The sequence below is a fragment of the Somniosus microcephalus genome, chromosome 8 (assembly GCF_052327205.1).
Source record: "Somniosus microcephalus isolate GS21.2 chromosome 8, FLI_Smic_1.0, whole genome shotgun sequence".
NCBI lineage: Eukaryota > Metazoa > Chordata > Chondrichthyes > Squaliformes > Somniosidae > Somniosus > Somniosus microcephalus.
In genome coordinates this window covers 203,791,381-203,802,510 of record NC_140994.1, presented here as the reverse complement: position 1 = coordinate 203,802,510, position 11,130 = coordinate 203,791,381, and positions in this window count along the sequence as shown.

The following is an 11,130-nucleotide window of genomic DNA, read 5'->3' as shown; positions in this document are numbered from 1 at the left end:
AGGCCTTTGCATCCTTCCTAAAGTGCGGTGCCCAGAATTGGACACTTCCTTGCTTTTGTACTCTCTGCCTCTATGAAGCTCAGGATCCCGTATGCTTTTTTAACCACTTTCTCAACCTGCTCTGCCACCTTCAATGATTTGTGTGCATCTACCCTTTAGTTTATATTGCCTCTCTCTTCATTCTTCCTACTAAAATATCACCGCATGTTTCTGCATTAAATTTCATCTGCCATGTGACCATCCCATTCCACTAACCTGTCTATGTCCTCTTGAAGTCTATCACTATCCTCCTCACTGTTCACTATACTTTCAAGTTTTATGTCATCTGCAAATTTTGAAATTGTGCCCTGTACACCCGAGTCTAAGCCATTAATATATATCAAGAAAAGCAGTGGTCCTAATGTTGATCCCTGGGGAACACCACTGTGTACCTTCCTCCAGTCCAAAAAACAACCGTTCACCCCTACTCTGTTTCCTGTTACTTAGCCAATAATGGAAAAAAAAAAAATCCCATTTTGGCTTCCTACAGTTACTGCGCTTCAAAAAGTACTTCGTTGGCTGTAAAGCGCTTTCGGACATCCGGTGGTCATGAAAGGCGCTATATAAATGCAAGTCTTTCTTTTTATATCTATTCTCCTGAAATTCATCAGATCAGGATCCTGATGTTTACTTTGAGATCTCAACAGTGCCCTCTAGTACTGACCCTATGGAAGGGCACAGACCAGGTGAGCATAAGCACCACTTTGTGCTGCAGCTACAGGGGAACAGATAGGTACGATAACATATGCTTCCATCTGTAGCGGTTCCTAAGGGCTAGATTTATTTCATACATTCTTCGAAAAATTGAGTCTTGGGTTTTTTTGGCATGTGCCCAGTCAGCTCTGCCCCTGACTGTCTCTGAGCGGTTCAAATCGCTCCACACCCCCTGGGTTCTAGACACCGGACTTAGGTACAGGCGGCGATACAGAAAAACGAGTAGACAAGTGGTTCGGTGCAAGAAAACCGTAATTTTTATTAAAGGCAAGACAAGATCACAATACTGAGAATTACTAAGATAATTACAGGCATATAAAAGTAATACACTTATTTGGGAATGGGGAACACACGGCACATCGAGGGAACAAACACATTAAAATCCCCTTATCCTTATCCCACCCCCTATACCTAACTAGATTAAGCTATGAGGGGCCAGGGACTTATGCTCACCAATTCAAAACCTGTTGACTTTTAACGGTTGTGAGTTTGGGGTCTGCTCTTGCTGTCCTTTGGGGTCCTTTGTCGTCACGTGGTCACGGCGCGGTGATGGAGTTGTTTATGCGAATCGCCCTCTTCCTCAGCTAATGTCGTTGTCGCGTCTTCGTCGAGTCGCGATGGGTCTTCTTCCTCGGGCGGTTTAGTCACTGACGGGTTTTATAACGGTTGGGGCTCGGTTGGCGGTTTATACTTTCAAACTGATTTTCTACCCATGCTTTGAACACCAACTTATTCGTCATGGACGCTGCTATCCATGCTTCGAACACCAACTTATTCGTCAAACGCCAGCTTATAACTAGGCGTTTGTCCCCCCCAACATGTCTTTCCGCTGCCCTTCTTTGCCTTTACTGGTTTACCATTTTCTTTGTCTCGTCTCGTCTCATCTGCCCGTTTGTGGCCCGTGTGTCCTGTGTCTTTTCGAATCGGGTCTCGTTCTCCTCCCGCATTTGGCCCTCGGTGTAGTAATGGGCGTCCTTGGTGTTGAGCGGCGTGGGGAGCGAGAAGAGAGCCCTCCACGAGGCCAGGGCACGAGAGTCGAGAAGCAAGCCGGAGGGGCAAGAGAGAGAGCGTCCAGCTACCTTGGCCACTGGTGGGCCTACAATTATACCCGGTTCTTCATCCCTTATCTGCACGCCAAATCAGGTCAGTCCTTTGTCTAACTTTTGGCGGGCTCGTTTAAAATGATTACAGCCATTTACTTTAACGGCTTCTGGGGTGGTTGTCTCCATGCTTAATGGCTTCGATGTCCTGGCTGTTTGTTATTTATGAAATTTAATTGTCCCCATCCTGGCTTGATGGCTACTGTGAGTTGTTACTGATTATATATGCAGAAACCTAATGGCCTCGATTAGGCCCATTCTGACCTGATCTGTTCCAAGGTGAATGAATGCATATTCTGTGTTTGCTTAGCTGTCTGGCTCCACAAAGTCTTTTCACAGATTCATGCATTTTAGGTTTCGTTTCAGGTTTTGAAAAGTGCCGTTTTGCAGGGCCTTGCTCTTAAAATCTGGTACTTTTGGTCACGAGGTTGCAGAAGCCATTTTGGGTACCCTTTTTAATAACTTGTCCAAACAGGGCCCCTTCTATAACTTTTGGGGAATGTGGGAATTTTGAGAACCCTACAGTCTTTATACGTCCAAATGCTTTATTTAAAGAAAACGGACCCAGGAAGCTACGAAAAAAGTGCAGCACACATGATTTGGGTGCAGTGCTGTAACAGAACAGCACACTCTTACTACACTAGTATTTACAAACCTTTGTCTTGAAAATGATGTTACTAAGATCATAGTGTCCATTTAATTTTGCCATTTTGCCAGGTCTATTTAACAAATTCACATTTGGGACTTGAAGGTAACGGTTTCCTTTAAGATGTCATACAGGTGCTTCATTTCATAAATGTTGAAATATTTAGAATCCTTCAGGAAAAAAAGAAAATATTTGGCTCCATGTCTTTAAAGTGAAACATATCATTGAGATCCTTTCTCCAGCATTGTGGATGGAACTGAACGAGCAGTAATTTGTGTGATAACTTCATCTCTATTGTGTTCAGACCACATGTACAATAGGCCTCAGCTACAGTGGCAGGAAAAGATTCTAAAATTGGAAGAGTTGTGAATTATTTCAATTAAAACCAAAGATAGCATGCAGCTCCCCATAAAAATTAATGAGAGCTGTTATTTTGTAAGGATAATAAAGTAAATGATGTGGTACATTTTGGGAACAAAAATAAAGGCAATTTTGATTGGCGCTGGCTGGTAATATGGAAGTGCAGAGCGAATTGCGGGGGTGGGGTGGTTCAGGTTCACAATATTAAAAGCAGCACCTCCAGTAGATAACACCATTTTTCAAAATGTAAATAGAATACTGGGTTTTATGGCAAGAAGTATAGAATATAAAAGTTAAGGGCCTAGAAATTCGGAGAAGCCCCAAACGGGGCGCCAAGCTCGCCTGGGCGCCGGAATTACCGCTGCAAACGGAGCCGTTGCGCCCGCTGGAAATTCAGCTTGAGCGCCCCAAGAGGGACGCGGGGCACTGCTCGAGGCGCCCCGCGTCCCTCTTGGGGCGCTGAAACTGAATGGCCCAGAACTTGGTGTCGGGGGCTTGCCGCGCGTGCAAGCCCCCGATGTGCACTCACCCTGCGCGCTGACATCTGAAACCTGGCCCGCAGTGGATTTCCTTTCAGTGGCCCGGTTCTGATGTCAGCGCGCTGTGCTAACCTGACCCAGCGGCGTAGTTAGTGCGATGTGTCGGCTGGGATCAGGTGAGCACTGTGCAGCCAATCAGGGGAGGGGAAACTTCATTCATAAGTTTGAGAGTAAGAACTGTCAAACTCATGAGAAGTACTACACCCCAAAACACTACTTAAACTTTAAATAAAAAAATTTTTTAAATCCCAATCATTAAATTAAGTATAAATAAGTTTTAAAAAAAATAATTTAAACTTTTTTTTTGAAAAAAATAAATTTTTAATAAAAAAGGTCTAAAACTAAACTTACCTTATTGTAGATTCTTTAAAATAATAAACCTGTGGAAAAAAAAATTCTAAATTGCACTAAAACACCACTTACCTGTAAAAATAAATACTTACGTGTGCTTTTTACAAGCGTAAAGACCGGAGGCCTTTACACATGCGCAAATCCCCCAAAACAGAGGAAATCCAAGACGCACGTGCTGCCCCCTACAGCGCACGCGCTAGCCTCTTCACCTCTTGGGTTAGAGGAGAGGAAATGCCGGTTTTCAGCGCATGCGCTGTACATGCTGAAAACCGGCATTTCCTCCGGCCAGACGCGTGAGTACCCCTTCCGTACTCACGCGTTTGGGGAGGAATTACTGCCCCAACTGCTCGAGGCACCCCGCGTCCCTCTTGGGGCGCTGAAACTGAATATCACAGCGCAACGTGCCGCAGCACCACACGCTGCGGCACGGCGCGCTGCGGTACTGCAGGCCTTCCTCTGCTTAAGGGGGAGGGGCCTGCACCAGCGCGATGACCGATCGTGAGTGCCGGCAAAAGAGCCCGGCACCGAGAAGTGCCGGGCTCTCGGGACACAGCCGGCACTGCCCGGGGGGTGGGGGGGGCGTGCGTATCAGGAGGCCGGGGACGGAGGTGCTGGCAGACGGCCACCGAAAAAAATGGCCGCCCCGCACCTCCACCTTAATTTGCGCCACTACCGCCACAGGTAGGCCCCGTGAACCGGGCACGATTTGCGACCGGCGTTCGAGGCGGGCGCAACCAAATATCACGATTGGGGCGCTGCGCACACCGATGACGTCATCGGTGGCGGCGCAGCGCTACAGGCTAACGCCACCATTAGCGCCCCGCTAAATATCGCGGGAGGCGTGGCCAGTGGCGCTAAAGCCACTGAGTGCCCTCTTTAGGCGCTAACTGGTGGCGCAGCCCACCGAATTTCTAGGCCAAGATGTCTTAGTGATCTATATAGACCCCAGTTGGTGAACTGTGTGAAGTTTTAGAGCTCTACACTATAGGAGGGATGTTGAGGCAGTAGAGAGGATGTTGCTCAGATTCACTAGGCTGTTGCCTAATATGAGGAAATAAAAATAGGAAGACAGATTTGAAAAATTGAGATTACACCCTGTGGCAGGTGGTGAGGGAACCAACATGAAGGAATAATTTGAGCTTGTCCTCACCAATCGACCTGTCACAGATGCCTCTGTCCATGGCAATATTGGTAGGAGTGACTACCAACGTTCCCTATAAGCTGCACAGCTCTCTGCCGGTCCCGCTGTAAAGGGGCTGCCCACCCAAAAAAAATTACAGGGAACAGTGGTGACCACTGCACAGTTCTTGTGGAGACAAAGTCCCATCTTCACACCGAGAACATCGTCCATTATATTGTATAACCCTACCATATTATTTGGGATAAAACAAATCTAGCAGCTCAAAACTGGGCATCTATGGGGTAATGTGGGCCACCAGCAGCAGCAGAACTGTATACCTGTAATCTTGTGGACCCAGAATATCGCTCACTCCTCTATCGCCAGCAGGCCAGATGACCAACCCTAGTGCAATGCAGTACTGCGAAGAGCATGCTGGGAGCAGCACCAGGCTAATCTGAAAATGAGGTGCCAACCTGATGAGGCTACAACACAGGACTACATGCATGCTATACAGTGAAAACGGCATGCTATAGATAGCTAAACAATCCTGTAACTAATGGATCAGGTCAGGCGGTGGCATAATGGTTATGTCACTAGACAAGTAAGCCAGAGGTTCAGTCAAATGCTCTGAGGATATGGGTTCAAATCCCACCACGGCAGCTGGTGGAATTTAAATTCAATTCAATTTAATTCTGGAATTAAATGTTAGTCTTAGTAATGGTGACCATGATTTGATTGTTGCAAAAACCCATCTGGTTCACTAATGTCCTTTTAGGGAAGGAAATCTGCCGTCCTTACCTGGTCTGGCCTACATGTGACTCCAGACCCACAGCAATGTGGTTGACTCTTAATGCCCTCTGAAATGGCCTAGCAAGCCACTCAGTTGTAAACAACCGCTACGAAAAACAATAAGAATAAAACCGGACGGACCACCCGGCATCGACCTCGGCACCGGAAACGACAATGGCAAACCCAGCCCTGTCGACCCTGCAAAGTCCTCCTTACCAACATCTGGGGGCTTGTGCCAAAATTGGGAGAGCTGTTCCACAGACTAGTCGAGCAACAGCCTGACATAGTCATAATTACCGAATCATACCTTACAACCAATGTCCCAGACACCACCATCACCATCCCTGGGTATGTCCTGTCCCACCGGCAGGACAGACCCACCAGAGGTGGTGGCACCGTGGTATACAGTTGGGAGGGAGTAGCCCTGGGAGTTCTCAACATTGACTCAGGACCCCATGAGGTCTCATGGCATCAAGTCAAACATGGGCAAGGAAACCTCCTGCTAATTACCACCTACCGCCCTCCGTCAGCTGATGAATCAGTACTCCTTCATGTTGAACACCAATTGGAAGAAGCACTGAGAGTAGCAAGGGCACAAAATGTCCTCTGGGTGGGGGACTTCAATGTCCGTCACCAAGAGTGGCTCGGTAGCACCACAACTGACCGAGCTGGCCGAGTCCTAAAGGACATAGCTGCCAGACTGGGTCTGCGACAGGTGGCGAGGGAACCAACAAGAGGGAAAAACCTACTTGATCTCGTCCTCACCAATCTACCTGTTGCAGATGCATCTGTCCATGATAGCATTGGTGGAAGTGACCACCGCACAGTCCTTGTGGAGGCGAAGTCCCGCCTTCATGTTGAGGATACCCTCCACCGTGTTGTGTGGCACTACCACCGTGCTAAATGGGACAGATTTCGAACAGATCTGGCAACTCAAAACTGGGCATCCATGAGGCGCTGTGGGCCATCAGCAGCAGCAGAATTGTATTCAGCCACAATCTGTAACCTCATGGCCTGGCACATCCCTCACTCTACCATTACCATCAAGCCGGGAGATCAACCCTGGTTTAACGAAGAGTGCAGGAGAGCATGCCGGGAACAGCACCAGGCATACCAAAAAATGAGGTGTCAACCTGGTGAGGCTACAACACAGGACTACTTGCATGCCAAACAACGGAAGCAACATGCGATAGACAGAGCTAAGCGATCTCACAACCATCGGATCAAATCAAAGCTCTGCAGTCCTGCCACATCCAGTCGTGAGTGGTGGTGGACAATTAAACAGTTAACAGGAGGAGGAGGCTCCAAAAATATCCCCATCCTCAATGATGGTGGAGCCCAGCACGTGAGTGCAAAAGACAAGGCTGAAGCATTTGCAACTATCTTCAGCCAGAAGTGCCGAGTGGATGATCCATCTCGGCCTCCTCCTGAGGTCCCCAGCATCACAGATGCCAGTCTTCAGCCCATTCAATTCACTCCACATGATGTCAAGAAACGGCTGAAGACACTGGATACTGCAAAGGCTATGGGCCCTGACAACATTCCGGCAATAGTACTGAAGACTTGTGCTCCAGAACTAGCTGCGCCCCTAGCCAAGCTGTTCCAGTACAGCTACAACACTGGCATCTACCCGGCAATGTGGAAAATTGCCCAAGTATGTCCTGTCTACAAAAAGCAGGACAAATCCGACCCGGCCAATTACCGTCCCATCAGTCTACTCTCAATCATCAGCAAAGTGATGGAAGGTGTCGTCGACAGTGCTATCAAGCGGCACTTGCTCAGCAATAACCTGCTAACTGACACCCAGTTTGGGTTCTGCCAGGGCCACTCAGCTGCTGACCTCATTACAGCCTTGGCCCAAACATGGACAAAAGAGCTGCACTCAAGAGGTGAGGTGAGAGTGACTGCCCTTGACATCAAGGCAGCATTTGATCGAGTGTGGCATCAAGGAGCCCTAGCAAAACTGAAGTCAATGGGAATCAAGGGGAAAACTCTCCATTGGTTGGAATCATACCTAGCACAAAGGAAGGTGGTTGTTGGAGGTCATTCATCTCAATCACATGACATCACTGCAGGAGTTCCTCAGGGCAGTGTCCTAGGCCCAACCATCTTCAGCTGTTTCATCAATGACCTTCCCTCCATTATAAGGTCAGAAGTGGGGATGTTCGCTGATGATTGCACACTGTTCAGCACCATTCGAGACTCGTCAGATACTGACTCAGTCCGTGTCCATATGCAGCAAGACCTGGACAACATTCAGACTTGGGCTGACAAGTGGCAAGTAACATTTGCACCACACAAGTGCCAGGCAATGACCATCTCCAACAAGCGAGACTCTAACCATCTCCCCTTGACATTCAATGGCATTACCATCGCTGAATCCCCTACTATCAACATCCTGGGGGTTACCATTGATCAGAAACTGAACTGGACCAGCCATATAAATACTGTGGCTACAAGAGCAGGCCAGAGGCTGGGAATTCTGCGGCGAGTGTCTCACCTCCTGACTCCCCAAAGCCTTTCCACCATCTACAAGGCACAAGTCAGGAGTGTGATGGAATACTCTCCACTTGCCTGGATGAGTGCAGCTCCAACAACACTCAAGAAGCTCGACACCATTCAGGATAAAGCAGCCCGCTTGATTGGCACTCCATCCACCACCTTCAACATTCACTCCCTCCACCACCGGCGCACTGTGGCTGCAGTGTGTACCCTCTACAAGATGCACTGCAGCAACTCGCCAAAGCTCCTTCAACAGCACCTTCCAAACCCGTGACCTCTACCACTTAGAAGGACAAGGGCAGCAGATGCATGGGAACATCACCACCTACAAGTTCCCCTCCAAGCCACACACCATCCTGACTTGGACCTCTATCGCCAATCCTTCACTGTCGCTGGGCCAAAATCCTGGAACTCCCTTCCTAACAGCATTGTGGGTGTACCTACACCATATGGACTGCAGCAGTTCAAGAAGGCGGCTCACCACCATCTTCTCGAGGGCAATTAGGGATGGGCACTAAATGCAGGCCTAGCCAGCGACGCCCACATCCCATCAATGAATAAAAAAATAAAAAAAATAAATATAATAAAAACTCTGCAGCCCTGCTACATTCAGTTACAAATAGGGGTGGATAATTAAGCAACTAACTGGAGGAGGAAGTTCCATGAGCATCTCCATTCTCAACAATGGCAGAACCCAGCACGAGTAGAAAAGACAAGACTGAAACGTTTGCAACTATCTTCAGGCAAAAGGGGCGAGTGGACAATCCTTCTCTGCTTCCTGAGGACCCCACCTCACAGATGCCAGTCTTCAGCCACTCCATATGACATCAAGAAATAACAGAATGCATTGGACACAGCAAAGGTTACAGGCCCTGTACTGCTGAAGCCTTGTGCTCCAGAACCAGCCACACTTCAAGCCAAGTACAGCTACAACACTAATATCCACCCGACAATGTGGAACACTGCCCAGGTATGTCCTATCCACAAAAAGCAGAACAATTCCAACCTGGTCAATTATTGCAGTATCAACCTATTCCTAATCATCAGCAAAGTGATGGAAGGAGTCATCAACAGTAATATCAAGTGGTACTTACTTCCAATAACCTGCTCACCAATGCTGAGTTTGGGATCCATCAGGCCCACTGGCCTCCAGACCTCATTACAGCCAAACACGGACACGAGCTGAATCCCAGAGAGATGAGAGTGACTGTTTTTGACAGTAAGGCATCATTCAACCAAGCGTGGCACCAAGGAGCCCTAGTAAAAAACTAAATGACAAAAGGAATGATGGTGCAAGATAAAAGGGAGAGATAATGGGACATGTAAAGAAACAAAAGTGGGTCCTGATGAGGTGTAAATGGTTACAGCAGAATAGCAGAGGGGGAGGGAATGAGGCAGAAGAAAAGCAGCTAGGCCCCAGGGGCGCAGACCACCCTACCAACCGTGTACCATAGGGTATCCCCACCCCAAGCACCAGCCCACACCACCTCCACTCCCAGTAGCTCTGGTGCAGTCATCCTCCATTAACAGCACCTGCTGTCTGAGAGAAAATGGGAGCAATGGCTAAGTTTTTAAAGTTGTTCAAGTCAAAGTTAAGGTTGGAAGGCTATAGATGAGGTGCTGTTCCTTGAACATGCATTGAACTTCATTGGAACAGTATGAGGCCAAAGACAGAGAAGTCATAGTGTGAGTGGGATGGAGAATTAACGTAGCAAGCGACCTGAAGCTCTGGATCACGCTTGCAGACTGAATGGAGCTGTTCAGTAGAGTGACCTCCCAATCCGTGTTCGGTCTCCCCAATGTAATTGAAATAAATTTTCAAAAATCCTAGCCCATTGCTCCGTGTGGGTTCCTCTGGGAATACCACTGTATATGGTTTCCTGGGATGACGAGGAGGAGGAAGGAAATAGGTAAGTTAGAGTCATAGGCCTAGAAATTGGGTATAGCCCTGCTTGAGGCGTTGAACTGGCGATGCGCAAAGTTTATAGCCAGACGAAACTTATCGCCGCCTGGCGCGATATTGGGTTGCATCGCCCCCAAAGGGGATTGAGGCGCTAAATCAGCCGTTGCACGGTGCTCTTAAGGCGCAAAAGGTCAGGCGCTACTCAATTTCGACGCGGACGGGCGCAGCGCAGGTGAACTCAATTACAGGAAAGCACGAGACCTCCAGACACCAGCCGGCTCTTAAAGGGGTGGGTCAGTCAGCCTGAGCTTCAACACCCAACGCCCTGTGGGCCTCAGATTCGGCGCTCGCCCTTGTCTGGCAGTACAAACTTGTTCATCATGGAGAAGGTTAGGCAGAGAGCAGAGCGCTTCAGCACTGAGGCTCTGGACCACTTGGTGGCTGCAGTTGAACACCGTCGAGAGGTCCTGTATCCGGATAATGGCAAGAGGCCGAATCAGAAGGCTTATCGACGATCTTGGAGGGAGGTTGCTGTGAGGGTGAACTCCAGCAGCATGGCGACCAGGACCCCTGTTCAGTGCAGGAAGAAATTCAACGACCTCACACGGATCGTTAGGGTGAGTGATGGTTTACCAAACTTGTGCTTCCCTCCATCTGCAGCTGACTTCGGGCACCCTGCTGCAATGATGCGCCAATGGCCATCTGTCAGTATGCACCCATGGCCCTTTCTGGGCACACACATGGACAGATGTCTCAAGGCCTCATGTAAGGGCTCTTGCACCATGGGGGGCATGCGATGAGGTCTCAAGGCATCGTGTAACAGAACCTCCCCTTCTTTCCCCTGCAGTCCAAGCTGGCGATGATTCGAAAGGAGCAGCGTCGAACCGGTGGCGGACCTGCACAAGTGGTCACTCTCACGGATCTGGAGGAGAGAGTGCACCAGATATTTGGAGGACGTCTGTCTGGTCCTGTGACCACTGCATCTGCCGACCCCATTACCGACAGCGAGGGTAAGACTCTCACCTTTTCCACCTGTTGCCTTCCACTTGGTCCCCCCGCCAGCATGC